Source organism: Ochlerotatus camptorhynchus, unplaced genomic scaffold (assembly GCF_037179485.1).
Source record: "Ochlerotatus camptorhynchus isolate MF236.1 unplaced genomic scaffold, CSIRO-AGI_Acam_v1.1 ptg000220l, whole genome shotgun sequence".
In the NCBI taxonomy this organism is placed as follows: domain Eukaryota; kingdom Metazoa; phylum Arthropoda; class Insecta; order Diptera; family Culicidae; genus Ochlerotatus; species Ochlerotatus camptorhynchus.
This window is the reverse complement of record NW_027040710.1, coordinates 3,274,234-3,291,850: the sequence shown is the minus strand read 5'-3', so window position 1 is coordinate 3,291,850 and position 17,617 is coordinate 3,274,234. Positions and strand designations below refer to the sequence as shown.

The window sequence follows — 17,617 nt, the reverse complement described above, 5'->3', positions numbered from 1 at the left end:
TAGAGATGGGTCTAAGTGGTCAACAGAGGAAAGCGGAGGGATCGGTCTCGAATTATTTTTTCAAAATTTTGGTCATCTTCCAAAATGGTTTTGCACAATCTGGGAGAGAGCGAATCTTGTTGGTAAAGTCGTTATTTCTGAGTTCCACCATCCTGGCCTGGATAATTTTGGTTAGCCTATTGACATTGGTCTTCAAGTGGGGCAGCCCAGAACGCTGGAACTGCCTACGAATGGTGTTAAGATCTTTGGTTGGGATGTCAAGGTTCAGAGTATGACTCACCTGTCTGGATGCTGGTACGTATTGCTCCCTAGCACGGGATATGAGATAATGCTATACAGCAGCACCCTTTTATTTCTTTTCAGGTTAAAGCAGAATGATGTGCAACCAAGTGGTACTCGATTATGAGGACTGGGTTTGGGAAGAACGTTTATTCCTTGAAAACAGTGATAACATTAAAACTTTTTATTTGTACATTGGACAAAGCTTGACATTACCACTTTTTTAATACTTTCACGTTAAAAATCATCATGCGGAAGCAATTTTATAGATGCGTCGGAAGATCTACAATGATCGATTGGTGATAAAATTTTTGAAATTGGTCCAGAAGCAGCTGAGTTATTAATGTTCAAAATCTTTCATAATTTGTTACATGTTCCGTTTTCGGTTTTCACAAAGTGTACCCCTAGGGGTACGCAATAACCTTTAACTCCAACGCAGGCAACGGCTGTAAGTAAATTAATTCCATTAACTACTGCTTTAATTACATTAATTACACAATGTAGAACATTAACTACTTTTTAACTATATTAATTACAGTTGAAATTTCGTAATTAAAGTACATTAATTACATTTTCATTACTTTTAATTACATTAATTACGAAACAGAAAGTCGATGAAGAGAATCGATCAAAATCACTTGCACCCCTGCTTCCACACAAAATGCTCTCCACAGTTGTATTCTTGTATTACAACTCTGGAGAGCATTTTGTGTGGTTTTTGGAAGCGTGTTGTTCTGAATATGGCGATCAGTGTGCACAATGTTGCGCAACCGAAGATCGAAGGCGAATGTTACTTCGGTTCACGTGTACTAAGAAAAATTCAAAGGTTGTTTTTATGTGTCCCACACATGAATTTTTGCAATGTGATGTTTGAACTTTTTTAAGTGTGTGAGGCATGGAAAATCATTTGCATTCATTTGCCCCTAACTTTTTCATCAACAGAATTCCTCAAAATGATGTATGGAGCTTTTGTAGGTTTTGTTATTAGCTAAAAGTTTCGATAAAATTTTAAATCCGTATCTCTTATGCATGACGAACCAGAGCGAACAGAAGCCACTACCGTTTTTCAGTGAATGTATTTTACATTCACTGAAAAACATCAAAAAGTTCTGCCCGCTCTAATTCGTGATGCATAAGAGATACAGATTTGAATTATGACCAAAAGTTGTAGCTAATAACAAAACCTACTAAAGCTTTATACATCATTTTGCGGAATACTGTTGATGAAAAAAGTTAGAGGCAAATGAATGTAAATGATTTTCCATGCCTGGTAAAGGGTCTTTTTTTTATTCCTCTGGGACATAACATCACTGCGACCAGTAATTTGATCTATTGTAGTATATCCCGTGTCCTTAGTTTAGTGCATGTAGTATTACTCCATTACTATTGAGAAATGATGAAGTATTCGATTTTTTTTACAGTTGTCATTCTTGCATTTATCGCAAGGATCCGACTCTAATTGAAAGGTCCCGCTATTTATACCCTTCGGAGTGTTGAAACACCCTCCAAAGGCGCGCCCCTTTGTCAGTCAAAATTGAATTCCTTAGCAACAAAATTAAGGTATGACACCGATAAGGACCATGCATCAGAACCCTAGTCTTAACCACTTGAAACTACACGGCGAATGAGAACAACCCAAATTTGAGTTCAGTTCACTCATAATCGCCAAAAGTGTAGGAACTCAGCGATGAGTAAATTTGCCTCATGTTTTTCCAGGTTTTTCCTAGATTTTCCAGGAAAAAATCCCGAATTTGAGAAAAGTAAAGATTGGATTCACTCAGTCTATTGGTACTACTCCGAGTCTGAATAAAATTTTCATCAATTTACTCATTTTCCGGCAGATTTTTTAGGTTTACCACAGGAAACCATGAGCCAAATTTTACTCATCGCTGAGTTCCTGCATTTTTGGCGATTATGAGTGAACTAAACTCAAATTTGGGTCGTTCTCATTCGCCGTGTAGGGAACAACGAATAGAAGATTAGGAATCACATAGATCAAGACTAACTAGCTCATTTTTTCCTTGTTATGCCTTGTTGATAGTGACAAGACTCGGCTTTGTCCACCTAGGATGATCTTGAATCCTCGGTGGACAAAGCCGAGTCTTGTCACTATCAACAAGGCATAAAAAGTAACAAGGACTAAGATTTGTTCCTTGGATAACTGAAAAATCCTGTTCCCCTAGTTTGAAGCAGTCAGGACTAGGAATCGGTGGTAGATCTTACATTACCCACGTTACGGGGAGTGTAAAGGGCCTTACAACTTTTGTTTACAAAAGCTGTTGTACCGTTTTCAAATGTTACGCCTGAAGTATATGAAAATACGTGACAGAAGGAGGAGCGATTTAAATTGTTGTATTGTTTTTAAAGTTTATACAAATAATTTGCTAGAAAATGTTATGCTGTTATCGAGCTGTTACGTAGTATTATTTTTTTTTATAAATATGAATAGTCGAAATTTTTGATCTTTCAAAAGTTGCGTTTTCATACGCTAGTGCACAATGTCTCAATGATTGATGAAGTTAAATTGTTTTGACTCTCAGACCTAGTCGAATATAGGTTCAATATAAGACATTTTTGCACTTCCAAAAACTTCCAATATCACGCGTGATATTGGAATTAAATATCAAGCATCATATTGATTTTACATGGGTATTGTAGACTCACTCAATGAGCTTGTCACTTGCACTGTCAAACGAGAGCCAAACATTCAGAAGCAACAAATGCAGTTACTGTTCTTCTATATCGTCAAGCATTGTAATATCATAAAAATGATTAATACTTTTTCATAATACATTCTTAATTTTCAGTTCAAAGGCAAAAACGAACAGGCTCAGTGGTGAAAGTATAAAAACCAGCATAGTTTTTATGACTCAGCTGAGCACCATATTTGGTGAAACATGTATGAAAGCAAACTTTGATGGAGTCATGGGGGCTCGAGCAGATCTTGCATAGAGCTTTTGGCGAGAATCAACTGAGAAAGAGCAAAACAGTTTTAAACTTGAACAAAATTTCAAGCAGTTTTCCATTGGCTTGTAAAATAAAATCGATTGAATCCGCAGTACCCAGGATTTAACAAGTTCCTTTGATATTCCCTTTTTATGGCACAGACCTGTTGGTCCATATTAATCCTTTGATATTGCGAGACTATTCACAACATGTAAAATTGTAGCTACGAGTTGACTCAACATAAAAACGATTCCGTTCCACATCGTTTTCTTAGAATGAGAAATTATAGTTTGCTATCTCTCTTTACTCTTCACAGATGGCAGATACGAAGCTACTGCTGCCAGCAGTGACGGTAGTTTCGGTTCTTGTTCGGGGGTTCAGTAAAACTCTTGAAGCTCAAACTCACCACAGTTTGGTGAGTTTTGTTAGCTTGATATCTGAGCTACCGCATCACAGCTTGTTATATCACTTGCTGTTGGTTGCTTGCTGATTTTTGTTTACGATAATCAGATGAGATTATGTTCATTGGCGAGATTTGATCTTTTGATATTTTCCTAACACTGCACACTGGGGCAGGAATGCAATCTAGCGGAGCAAAATTAATAACTCCGAAACGAAGCATTTCCACGACTTGGTGTCTTTGGCAAAGTTTCTCACCATAATAAGGACCATCTATTGACATAAACAAATAGTTCCAAACTCTTCCGCAAAGAAGGCACCACAATCTAATTTCGTTCTCTGACGTTTTGGAGACTTGATGTCTGCGGCAAAGTTGTTTATCACGACAAAATAAACAACTCTTTTAAAAAAATAAAATTTCCTAAGCCTACTGGTTTCGAGTTATATGAAGTTAAAGTAAAAAAATGTCTTTCTGTTTCGGTTTTTTTGCTGACAACCATATAATGTTATATTTTTCTCTTATGTTAATGCATAAAATAAATAACTTTTGTGAAGACACATACTGGTTTAAGCTTCAAATTTTGAAAATATTGTTGAAAAACGAAAAAAAAACGATTTTTTAACTTTAATATATCTCCCAAAGCGCAAAAAAACGCAACATGACATTTTCATCAAAAATTAAGCAATACTCGATAAACATAATATCAAAATTTGATAGAGGTATATTTATGTGTTATTGAGATTTCATCAGTTTAGTGGAACATGTTTTTTTGTTTCTATAACTTTTTTTTAATGTATTGAAATGGCATGACTTGCCAATTTAAGCAAGTTTGTTTAACTTGATAAAATAAACAACTCTTCTGAAGAAATCAAAACTACACAGCTTACTGTTTTCGAGTTATATGCATTTAAATAATAAATTTAAAATTAAACACTATTTTCCTAGAGGTACACTCTAAACTTTGTATTTTTTGCTTTGTACATATAAAGTTCTTTTTGATATGTAATATACCAGGAAATACTTAAAAATACATAAGACATTTAGTGTCAGATTGTTACCACCGTTGCTAGACAAATTTAATTTGTTTGTTTACCCGTAATAACAATAAAGCTGTGGAAAAAACTGTGCTTGGAATATTTACATTCTGAAAACAATATGTTTTCTTTTCAATAGTGCAACTTATACCTCCATACGTACTTTGATATTTTAACAAGAATTGCGCTTATTTCTACAACTCTATAGCGTATGGTGAAAACGAGTATTTTCGACCAAGGCTCCTATTTAGGAAACAAATTGCCACCGTGGCCCTTTTGCATTATGCCTCATATCACTAATCGTATCATGGAAATCTTTGATCCGTTGCTCATTCTGTTTTAATTCATTCGTTTCCGTTCCCGATTGGGAAATTACTTCATTGGGTTATAGATGTATTTTTTGTCTGTTAGGATCATAATCGTGTAACTTAGGACAATTAGCTTAGGATTGAATCTGAATCATAAGTTGTGCAAGCTTTCTGCACTCAGCGGTCATTTCAGTCAATAACTTGTCACACAACTGCTAGATTGTGGAGAAATTCAATGGAGCATAATAAAATAAATGATGATAATTTGATATTATTTTATTTATTAAAATTCATCATAATTTATAAAAGATAAGGAACCCACCGACAGACGGACGCAAACCTGTAAAACATACACATGGGTATAGGTCAGATTTGCCAAATTCAAATCCGGTGAAGTCATTCCCAATAGTGAAATGTTTCTAAACAAATCTAGCACCTAGACCGAATTCAATTCCTTCACAAATAAATCGTCTGTGACAACTTTTGGTTCCCCTCATTCGAGATAATTTCATTAAACGTCTGTTCATTTCTTAACCAGTCCATTTAAAGTATCGCATTATAAACACTTTATATTTTTCCTCCATTACTTCGCTCGTGGTGATGGATGGACTTTTTTGCAAAGTATAAATTATTTGGATTCGTCAACCATTACTTTATTTTCTCCTCCTTCAGCATAGATAGGAAGAAATCCTTGAAAAGCTGAAAATAATCAGCACGAAACATAGGTAGTGCCAAATCCATGTAACCAAAATGTCCAAAACCCTTTCTTGCTGGTGTCACAGGTTGCATCCTTCTGACTAACACCCAGGACAATACGATCCAGGGCAACGTATGAAGACGTGTCCACATTGAATTCTGATGCTTACTTCTTTGTTCTTCGTGGGGACATTGAAATGAGCTTCCTCCTGCAGCAACTCGGCACTGGCGGTATCCAAAAAACCTTGGAGCTGCAATCATGCAGAAAGAACATGAAATCAAACGCAGTATACCCAATAGCTTAGAACTTACGTACACATCACGGAACTGCTTCAAGCACTACCAACACATTTCTGTGAGAAACAACAACAAACAACTGCACTAGCAACCGGTCACTATGTGAACATAAGGCAAGATTTAAAATACTTAAAAATACTTAAGAATACTTATGAGCGATTGGAAAATATGTAATGTTTCTTAGAACTAAAGTTTAGAGTGGGATGCCCCTGGCTTATTTTCTGTAATTCCATTTAACTCGAAAACAGTAGGCTCATAACTACAAACTCCGACTTCTTCAAAAGAGTTGTTTAATTTAAAAAGTCGTCAAGACTTCAAAACGTCATTTCAATGCATTAAAAACCCGAATTTATCCACCTATGGTGTGATCAGACCCTTCTTACTTATCCAAGTTTATTTATTTTATTGTCATTATCAGTGACCAAGCCCCCCACCCCCGTGTCATCCAGTGACGCTACGCCACTGCCTGGGGGTACCCGGAATATATCCGGGTGTAGTCTATTTGGTGAGGCTACCAATCACTTTATCATCGTATTTTAATGTGATTTAATGGGTTTTAATTCAATTCATATTCAAGCAACTTCCCCGGGGTACCCGGAACATGTCCAAGTGTGTCCAATGTGGTCTGGAACACTTAACACGACTTGCATTGATCTTATTTTTGAATTCTGTAGTAATTTGATGTGTCGCATGATGGTTTTGATACGTTTTCCGTTAAATTCAGCGTGAAGGCCCATATTCACCGGATCTTATTCCGGCCATATCTCCGGAACCGGTTCACCGATTCCAAAACCGTTCAATAGCGTTCAATGGAACCCCAAGACCTATCAGTTTGTCCAAATCGGTTGAGCGGTTGCTGAGAAACGTGAGCGCATTCATTTCGTTACATACACACACACATACACACATACACAAACACGTCCCGGGCCTAAGCGCGAACGAGTTGACCGAATCATTAGCAAGGGCATGTGACACAACTATGCCGAGAAAACTGGAGCCAACGAACAGGCGGCGTCCAGCCTACTGGTGGAACGAGGAAATTAGCACCCTCCGTGCTACTTGTCTTCTAGCCAGAAGGCGTGCTCAGAGAGCAAGAACAGAAGCAGACAGAGAGGAGCGCAGGGTGGTGTTCCGAGAGGCCAGGGCTGCACTGAAACGAAATATAAAGCTGAGCAAGTCAAATAGTTTCAAGGAGTTGTGCCGCGATGCCGATGCCAACCCCTGGGGCAACGCATACCGAGTTGCGATGGCGAAGATCAGAGGCCCAACGATGCCGGTTGAAAAGTGTCACAACAAGCTGAAAGTCATCGTGGAGGGACTTTTCCCACAGCATGACCCAACGAACTGGCCACCTACACCATATGGCGAGGTAGATGAAGACAACGTTGAACAAGTCTCCAACGAGGAACTCATAGCAGCAGCGAAAGGGTTGAAAGCGTTCCCGGACATGTTCAGGATGGTGCTGCAGAAATGTCTGGACGAGGGTCAGTTCCCTGATAGGTGGAAGGTACAAAAGCTTGTGTTGTTGCCGAAGCCCGGAAAACCGCCGGGGGATCCTGCATCGTATAGGCCAATATGCTTGCTGGATACTGTAGGAAAGCTCTTGGAGAGGATCATCCTCAACAGGCTGACGAAATGCACGGAGAGTGAACACGGATTGTCGGAGAGACAGTTTGGATTCCGGAAAGGAAGATCGACGGTGGATGCAATTCGGACAGTGATTGACAGAGCCGAGAAAGCTTCCAAACAGAAGCGCAGAGGAAATCGATACTGCGCCGTGATTACGATTGATGTGAAGAATGCATTCAATAGCGCCAGCTGGGAGGCCATCGCCAAGGCGCTCCATAGAATGAGGGTTCCAGACTACCTCTGCAGGATTCTAAGTAGTTACTTCCAGAACCGGGTCCTGGTCTACGTGACAGACACGGGGCAGAAATCGCTTAGAATCACGGCGGGGGTTCCCCAAGGCTCCATTCTAGGTCCCACGCTGTGGAACGGAATGTACAATGGCGTGCTGACGCTCAAGCTGCCCAAAGGAGTTGAGATCGTTGGCTTTGCGGACGATGTCGTCTTGACGGTAACCGGTGAGACGCTGGAAGAAGTGGAAATGTTGGCGGCCGAGGCGATAGATACGATTGGTAACTGGATGCAAGGAGCGAAGCTGCAGATAGCCCACCACAAAACAGAAGTGATGTTGGTCAGTAACTGCAAAGCAATGCAGCGGGCAGAAATTACCGTTGGAGAGCACACCATTGCTTCGAAGCGCATGCTAAAGTATCTGGGAGTGATGATCGACGACCGGCTAAACTTTAATAGCCACATCGAATATGCTTGCGAGAAGGCGACGAAGGTTATCAACGCAATAGCCAGAATCATGCCGAACAATTCTGGTCCAAGCAGCAGCAAGAGACGTCTTCTGGCTAGTGTGTCCTCATCAATACTAAGGTACGGAGGTCCAGCCTGGATTGAAGCGCTGAAAACGAAGCAGAACCAAAGGAAATTGAGCAGTACGTTCCGGCTCATGGCCATGCGAGTCGTGAGTGCGTACAGAACCATTTCGATGGAGGCAGTATGCGTTATCGCCGGTATGATCCCAATCGGCATCACCTTGGCGGAGGACTACGAGTGCTATATGACGAGAGAAACCAGAGGAGTACGAAAAATGGTGAGAACGGAGTCGATGGCTAAGTGGCAGCAGGAGTGGGATGCAGCAGAGAACGGTAGATGGACACACAGGCTAATACCGACTCTTTCGACCTGGGTGAACAGGAAGCATGGAGAAGTCAACTTCCACTTGACGCAGTTCCTGTCTGGTCATGGCTGCTTCAGGAAGTACCTGCATCGGTTCGGACACACAACGTCACCCTTCTGTCCGGAGTGTGGGAATGTGGAAGAATCACCAGAGCACGTGGTCTTCGAATGTCCTAGATTTGATGATGAGCGAGAGGATATGCTCGCCCTTAGCACGGATAATGTCGTCGAAGAAATGTGTCGAGAGGAGGGCACCTTTAACGCCGTCAGCAGAGCAGTAACGCAGATCATGTCAGCGCTGCAGCGAAAATGGCGGGAAGACCAACTAGAAAGTAGTAATGTGCTCACACAAGTGCGAACTGAAAGCCGAAGCCGGGAAAACTCTCCGTCAGAGTAGGCTGTATCCACAACCAGGGATAACCGAGTAGAACGTGACGCTGGGAGCTAAATGGCTCACAAATTGGAGAGACGATCAGCGAACTGGAAGCGCCAGTTAGCTGAGGTAAAGTGCATGGCCCCCTCCGAAGTAATACGACAAGTGGTTCCGGGGGAAAAGGGCACGGCGTCTAAGGAGGTTTTAGTGCGGTAAGAATCCCACACACCGTGTCACCGCGACTGTGCGCCCAGTCGTCAGCGGTGGCACGATGGCCTTTTTGAAGGTTTCCTCCTTGCCAAAAAAAAAAAAAAACAAAAAAAAAAAACACACACACACACACACAGACATGTTCCGATCTCATCGAGCTGAGTCGAATGGTATATGAAACTCGGCCCTCCGGGCCTCGGATCGATAGTCGGTTTTTCAAGTGATATCTATACCCTTCTTTGTAAGAAGGGTAAAACCATATTCTCACCATTTTTTTCTTTAACTCCATATAACTCGGAACCAGTAGGATGTACAAATTTTACATTTTCATAAGAGTTGTTTTTTGTCATGATAAATAACTTTGCCGTAGACATCAAGTCGCGGAAATGCTTCGTTTCGAAGTTATTAATTTGTCTCCGCTAGATTGCATTTCTGGCCCAGTGTGCACTGGTGGGGACATCATATAATACTTGTTTGAACCTGTAGAACTTCAAGATCGAATCTTCAAGATGATCTGTATAGCTTTTATTACCACGTTTGTCCTGTTTATGTCTCCAGTTGAGATATGTATTTTTGATCATACTGCTACAACACATAGGCTCGTTAAAGAAAACACTGCAAATTAATGCTGATTCATTATTTGCTGAGGTTTTGGAGATTCAGGCCTTCAAAGTCTTCATGAATAGATCAGACTAAATTTTATCCTAACAATTCAAGTATTTCTGAACAATATTGCTGAAGAAACTATATGATTATCTTCAAACAGTGATTTTTGACAACCTATTTTGTGTGATGGAATCGGTTGAGAAATATAAGCAATATCGCCTATACAATAGGCTTCGACGATAGGTCCTTGAACTTCAATAGCAGCTTCAGAGAACTTCAAGGAAAATCCAGAAAACAGGAAATGCTATGTACATTTCAATAAACGTTTACCGATCACAAAAATGCTACTTACATCAGCTTAAGATGCGTAGCATAACGAGACGTTTTACCCGCGTTGATCAATTTGCCCTCAATCTACGATACACGGTGTATACTGAAATTGGTCATTATTAAAATCACTCCAGCATCCAAGTGATTCAAAACCAATCGGATAGATCGATGCAAGCTAATGTTGAGAAATCAACAAAGGCTAAAAGCGCCCCAGTCGTCTCAGCCACCTACGCGCAACCCTTCAGGCACATGCACCGAACTTTGAATTGGTGTTGAGTGTGACCCAAATTACATCACTTTTGAAAAGTGATTAGCATAATTATACAGAAACGGACTGAGACTTATTTCGCTGCCTCTGTTATAGCACTTCAACTGTAGAAGCCGAACCAAGAAGTAAACAACCACGTTGAACAGTCACATTCAGTGACCAATCAGTGCTGCTGCTAGAGGGGTGGTTTCTTCTGTGCACGCTTGAGGTTCTTTCTTCCATTATTGCAATCCTGTTACGGTTTCATGGTTTCTCTGTCCATAAATTAGACTCGGTTGAGGTTGTTTTTGTTTTGACCAAGCACACCTTACGGCAGAATGAAGTTAGTGTAAACAATAACTAGTGGCAGCTGGTTGATGGTTGACTCATCGATTGCAATTAGAGCTGGGAGCTCTAATTCGATTGGGCTAAAACTGACACGACAAAAGTTTTCATCAGGTTGATTATGAGCCTTAAAATGCTGAGCATTCGCTTGTGAATAAAGTTATGAGCAAAGATTGATAACCATAACTTCATAGCCTCTATCATATTACCATTCGAATGAGCCTGGTAGCATGTTTTATGCATGAAGGTGCCCGTCTAGATGTCAATCCATGTAGGATTAACCAATTATTTGAGAAGCAGAGGTATTTTTTTAAAGGAATTATTAAGAGTACAGTGACCCCCGGCTTTCAAACCAGTTGCTGCGAATTGGATTCTGGTTCGTTACTATAAGAACTCAGTGCTTTCCACTGTTATTCAATAATTAATGTGAACAGCTGTTCTGTGAAGATCTTCTTCTATAATGTTCATAAACCCCATTAGACATAGACCACGATTAACACTTGAAATATGCTTTAAATCGACTCAACGTTTATAGCTAACTTCTTCCCCGGTCGCGGTGGTATCAAACCGCTTGGCTGACTTTTTGCGGGAGATCTTCAGCATCTCGGGATAACGATTCGTTGATTATGTGCCAGCAGACTTCGACGAAATTATCGTCCATCTCTTGCTGTGACAAACTAACATCTTCCGGTCGGCTCACCGTTATCTCGTGCGCCTCCGCCCATACCCATTCTCACCTGCACCTTGTCTGGATCTGGAGAACATCTGGAGAAATATACACGGAATATTTCCCCGTTCATTGTCATCGTTGTCATCGTCGTCGTCGTCTTCGTCGACGTCGGTCAATTGAATAATAGCGGACGGCCATATCCAAGTAGAATGTACTTTTGCGCGAAGAACACATTCTCCATTTCACCGCACCCAAGACGACGACGACGACGACGACAAGGACTCTCGGAAGAAGTTAGCACGCGCATCAGCACCATCAATGTGTACAATCGTGTCTCAAATTGCAGTGTAGAGAACCCTCCTAAATTGAGTTTAATTTAAAAATTCAATTCAACTTTGCGAGATAACCGCACAACACACACAGCTTGCAGCAACATCTCCATCTCTCCTGTCGGTTCTAGGTGGCAGTGGCGATAGATTACAGTGAAAGGTTTCTTGCGCAATCGTCTTTTTTTTTTACAAAACTACAACATTTTTATTCCTAAACCAGGGTTGATCGCCGTTCGTTCCAAGTTCGACACTGTGTATTGTCATTGAACCTTCCGCAAGTAGCACGGAGAGGGATGAGCTAACCAGTTTGCATTAGCCGCGGCAACGATGACCTTAGCCGTGTGATCGACCAACCGGCCAGTAATCATTCCACTCACGAAGCTCATAAATTGATAATTAATTGCTTGTTCCGATGTGCTACAACGCGCTACGACGGTGAATAATTCTATTTTAGGACATTTCGACGATTCAATAGCAATTTCAACTATTGGTTAGTTTTTTTCCCCCATTCAAACATTGTCCACCAAAACAATAATCACTTATCACATACACACTTTCCAAATCGAAAACAACCCTCACCTCACTCCGTTATAGCTAGACAGTTGGAATCTAGAAGTATCTCGGTTTGGAGAACTAAAGAGAGTCTGATCCGCGCGCGCTCACGTTCGCGTGTGTTGTCCGGGCGACGATTCGAACAGAACTAGAAACCTGAACCATCCGCTGTGACGATTTATATTTTGAATTGAGTGAATTGGATATCTCGTCCTCGTTGGATAGTGGCAGCAGCAGCGCGCATCGCTACCAGGCAGCACTGTAGTGGGTGTAAGATTGTTATTTCAAATATTCGAAATAGGTGAGGAGATAACGCGTTTTACCGGACTGGACGGTTGTCGGACGGAATGTTATAATTGGATGAAGTGACTGGATATGCAGATTGGAGTACTTTATCAATTATCAATTTCATACCCCGCAATCGATCCTAAACTCTTTTCACTTTACTCAACTATAATTTGTAACCTATCTTTTTAATGTCAATTTGACGTTTTTAGTTCATTTATAAATGGAACAAACTTTTTCGGTTATTACAGCGGTCCCAGTGGGCGCTTTTGTAAGACACCATCGTGTTTAGATTGCAGTAGCTCCAGGCAAATTAACGAAAAAAAAAGTTTTGAATCGACTTTCTCCGATTTGTAAGATTTACATTTTAGTAAAATTTTAAAAATGGCGTTAATTTATCAACAAAATTAAGCACGTAAACGCATTTCTGATCGAAATGATATCAGTAGAGCAGGTAGAGGGTATGTGATGTAATAGCAACCGGTCAGCACTCGAGGTTTTTTTTCAGTTACCAAATGTACTAAGGTACATGCATTTACATTTACATGCAGATCGCAAATTGGTGAATAGATCGCAAAATTTAGATTTAGACATTTTTTTACAATTTTAGGGCAGTCTAATTTTAAAGACCTAGAATATAAATGTAGCGATGCGTTTACTGCCGTTCTACGCATATCAGTCCCATGTTTCAAAAGTTGCTTCTGAGAAAATCGCGAATAATGTTTCGAAACATTTCTGCTCATTGGAAGAAATATACGTTAACATAAGTTAGCGCATTGTTCACATTTCAACAGAATCAATATGTTTTAGTGAAAACTACAGAAATTACCTTCAATGAAATCAGTTTAGCCTATTTTTATACGAGCAATATTTATTGGGACTGTTATGCCTAGAAATTTGCAATGAAGTAGGAAATTCTACACATGTTAGTCCCACTAGGAACTGTTACTTTCAGAGTTGCTTTGATGGCTGTTGCAAAATTTGACTTTTTCGCTCCACAGTGCTTGAATGGTTTCAAAGCGGTTCCTGATTAGCCTCCCAAAGTTACAACTTAATTGGTTAGAAGCAGACTTCGCACAAGCCATTTGAAGTTTACATGTAAATTACTATGGGAAATCTCAACTTTTTGTTGATTGCCTTCTAGTCTTTTTCCATATTGAGCTGCGAAACAGTTCGATAGCCATTCTCATTCTTATTAAAAATCTTTCGCCGATCAAGAGTTATTGACGTTTTTATACTAAAAATATGCACTTTTCAAATGTTAATATCTCTGGTTGGGCAAACAAAAAAAAAGGTTTTTCTATGGCATTTGAAAGGGCGTATGTTATTCTCAATAATATAAAAAAATTGGATGTATGTTATTTTCTAAACTCGTATAAAATCAATTTGAATTTATTCATATTTTTTACTATATTTGGGTATATCTTTTTTATTAGAAGAGATACAGGCAACAAATTTCGCTATAAAACAGAGATTAAAGAGTTTTAAAAGTCTCCAGAAGATGACTTTCATGAGAAATTTCAAATAAAAAAAAAAACCATTTCTAAAGCGAATCATATGCCAAAAACTAAAATCGGCCTATAATCAGCCGAGATATGGCCATTTCCCTAGAATCGGTTCTGGTGGAGGGTTCTGAATGCGGGCAGATCATTTAATCACTCAAAACATGCCGTGCGACAGCTTTTTCTTCATGGTTTCTCGTCAATAGACTTTCGATAAACTTTAAATGCATCATTGACCACATTGGCCACTCTCGAAACATCCAGTATGCCCCCGGGGGAACCTGGAGCAGAGGACAATTGCATTTGTACACCAAAACATGCCGTGCGACAGCTCATTCTTCATGATTTTTCATGAATAGGCATTCATTAAACTTCAAATGGATCAGTGACCACATTGGCAGCTCTCGGAATCATGGGATATCCCCGGGGGAACCTGTAGTAGGGGGCAATTCTGTTTTTACTCAAAAACATGCCGTGCGACAGCTCTTTCTTCATAGATTTTCATGAATATGCTTTCTATAGACTTAAAGTGAATCATTTACCACATTGACCGCTCTCGGAACCACTGGGATACCCCGAGAGAACCTGTAGCAGGGGACAATTTCGTTTTAACTCAAAAACCTGCCGTGCGACAGCTCTTTCTTCATGGATTTTCATGAATATTCTTTCTATAGACTTAAAGTGAATTGGCCGCTCTCGGAACCTCCGGTATGCCCCCGGGGGAACCTGGAGCAGAGGACAATTGCATTTGTACACCAAAACATGCCGTGCAACAGCTCATTCTTCATGGTTTTTCATGAATAGGCATTAATTAAACTTCAAATGGATCAGTGACCACATTGGCCGCTCTCGGAATCACGGGATACCCCCGGGGGGAACCTGTAGTAGGGGGCAATTGCGTTTTTACTTAAAAACATGCCGTGCGATAGCTTTTTCTGCATGGATTTTCATGAATATGCTTTCTATAGACTTAAAGTGAATCATTGACCACATTGGCCGCTCTCGAAACCACTGGATACCCCCGGGGGAACCTGTAGCCGGGGACAATTGCGGTTTTACTCAAAAACATGCCGTGTGACAGCTCTTTCTTCATGGATTTTCATGAATATGCTTTCTATAGAATTGAAGAGGATCATTGACCACCTTTCCGGAGTCACTGGAATGCCCGGGGGGGGGGGGGGGGGAAACCTGTAGTAGGATGCAATCACATTTTTACACAAAACAATGCCATTGGGGAGCTCATGCTGAGAGGAAAATTGTATTTTCACTTCACAATGCCGTTCTACAGCTTGAACTATCTGAAGTCTTGAAATGGACCATTGACTACTAGCAGTGGATAGGGAGATTAGGTCTTTAAACTATGGTTGTAGACCAATAAAAGTCTCTCTCTTGTATTAATGTAAGGTGTAGCAAGAGCACAACATCAACTCTTTAATGAACAAAATGACTGTCGACGTCAGCTCTGGAGATGTTCGCCAGCACTTTTGTGCTCGCTAGTGACCATCAGTTAGTGCCATTTCCTGCATTTAAAATAAACAATAGTGACAGTGCGAATAAACCATTCTTATTTGAAAAGTTCCGCTTTTAATCTGGGTTCCAAAGCTATTTGCTATTTGCAAAGCTATGTATTGTTAATGAATTGTTATTTATAAATTAAGAATGCCATTTAAAATTGTAGGAAAATGTTATAATGGAACCGTCTAATATGATATTGGACCACCATTTGCTTCAATAACAGCTTGGTTTCGTCTGGGAATTGATTCATAAAATTTTTGGATGGCTTCTAGTGGAATGTTGTACCATTCTTGAATCAGAAGATGTTCAAGCGTTTTCAACGACGATGGAGGAGGAAAAACGCTTCGAATACGAGCTTACAACGTCGACCAAAGTGGCTCAATTATATTTAAATCCGGCGACTATGCTGGCCATGGCAGGTGTGTAAAGTCCTCGTCGTGTTCCGCACTACAGGTTCCCCCAGGGCATTCCAGTCAATGCGGTCATCCCAGAAAAGGTGAATGTGGTCAATGATCCACTTCAATTCTATAGAAAGCATATTCATGAAAATCCATGAAGAAAGAGCTGTCGCACGGCACATTTTTGAGTTAAAACGAAATTGTCCGCTGCTGCAGGTTCTCTCGGGGCATCCCAGTGGTGCCGAGAGCGGCCAATTTGTTCACTGATCCATTTGAAGTTTAATGAATGCCTATTCATGAAAATCCATGAAGAATGAGCTGTCGCATGGCATGTTTTGGTGTAAAAATGCAATTATCCTATGCTCCAGGTTCCCCCGGGGGCATACCGGAGGTCCCAAGAGCGGCCAATGTGGTAAATGATTCACTTTAAGTCTATAGAAAGAATATTCATGAAAATCCATGAAGAAAGAGCTGTCGCACGGCATGTTTTTGAGTAAAAACACAATTGATCCCTACTACAGGTTCCCCCGGGGGTATCACGTGATTCCAAGAGCGGCCAATGTGGTCAATGATTCATTTGAAGTTTATGGAAAGCCTATTCTTGAAAAACCACGGCACGCACGGCATGTTTTGAGTGATTAAATGATCAGCCCGCATTCAGAACCCTCCACCAGAACCGATTCCAGGGAAATGGCCATATCTCGGTTGATTATAGGCTGATTTTAGTTCTTGGTATATGATTTGCTTTAAAAATGGTTTTCTTTTCGTTGTATTTACTAAAAATATATATATTTAACCAGCATCATATATAAAATTTCACCAAAAATTTAGCAAGTTAGACAAGCCCTCCGGAAACTCAGAATATCTCCGGTGTCCAGGATTATTTTAGTGGCCACACCGTAGAACAATATTAGTTTTTCAGTCAAATGCTCTTGGAAGATTTAAAATCGGATCATATTTGACGAAGTTACAACACTCCAAAGTTGTCCAAAAAATTGCCTATCCTAGTTATTTTGAGTAACCCCTGACTTCCACCTTGCCCGCTGCGCGTATATTCTTCTTGTTGTTGTTGGATCGCTTTCGAGAACCATTTTCACTGGGTTGTGGTGCGGCATTCTTACGACGTTCCCAGCCCACCATAGTCGCCCATTTTTTTCAATGTGGACGATGGATGGATCTACCGGCAGCCTGTGCAATTCATGGTTCATTCGGCTCCTCCACGTTCCGTTATCCATCTGCCCTCCATCGTACATAGTACGCAACACCTTCCGTTCGAAAACACCAAGGGCGTTTGGTCCTCCACGAACATAATCCAGGTCTCACGGCCGTAGAGGACCACCGGTCTAATCAGCGTCTTGTAGATAGTCCACTTAGTGCGGCGGCGAATTTTATTTGAACGGAGTGTCCTCCGGAGTCCAAAGTAGGCACGATTCCCTGCCATAATGCGTCTTTGAATTTCTCTGCTGGTATCATTTTCGGCGGTCATCAGTGAGCCCAAATACACGAACTCATCGACCACCTCGATTTCGTCACCGTCAATCTGA

The 17,617-nt window shown here is 40.6% G+C and overlaps 1 protein-coding gene across 2 annotated transcripts in view; it reads right to left on the bottom strand.

Moving 5' to 3' along the window:
* LOC135703726 (uncharacterized) overlaps window positions 1-17,617 on the bottom strand; it is a 63,269-nt gene that overhangs the window by 37,715 nt on the left and 7,937 nt on the right. The window contains exon 1 of one of the 2 annotated variants that reach the window (XM_065225026.1): window positions 12,401-12,506. The exons of the other annotated variant lie outside the window; for it this stretch is intronic. The gene's annotated coding sequence lies outside the window, so the exon portion shown is untranslated. Of the gene's footprint in view, window positions 1-12,400; window positions 12,507-17,617 lie in introns of those variants that run through there. 2 annotated transcript variants of the gene reach the window in all.